Genomic DNA, 492 nt, shown 5'->3' with positions numbered 1-492 from the left:
CATTGGACACTCCATTGGTGATTCCATTGGTGACTCCATTGGTGATTCCATTGGACACTCCATTGGTGATTCCATTGGTGACTCCATTGGTGATTCCATTGGTGACTCCATTGGTGATTCCATTGGACACTCCATTGGTGATTCCATTGGTGACTCCATTGGACACTCCATTGGTGCTGCAGCTGTTGATGTTGTTGTTTGTATTTATCAGCTTCTCAGGTAACGCTGAGAACATGTTGTTGTCCTGGTCACCTCCGTAGTGACCATCCTCCAGCAGGCTGGGCGGTAAGCTGTCCGCCACTTGGCCGTGGTTGTCGTGGGCCGAGCGCCTCTTCTGCTCGTCCCGGCTCACGGACCGGCGATGTGGCCGACGCGGGTTCGACAGCAGCAAGGGGCGCTCCTCCTCTTCCTCCTCCTCCTCGCCAGAGGGGCTCAGGGCCAAAGACGGGACGGAGATGGCGAGGCTGGACAAGGCGGCGTACGTCTCTGACG

This window comes from Pseudoliparis swirei, chromosome 15 (genome assembly GCF_029220125.1).
Source record: "Pseudoliparis swirei isolate HS2019 ecotype Mariana Trench chromosome 15, NWPU_hadal_v1, whole genome shotgun sequence".
Classification (NCBI taxonomy): domain Eukaryota; kingdom Metazoa; phylum Chordata; class Actinopteri; order Perciformes; family Liparidae; genus Pseudoliparis; species Pseudoliparis swirei.
This window is presented reverse-complemented; position numbering follows the sequence as displayed.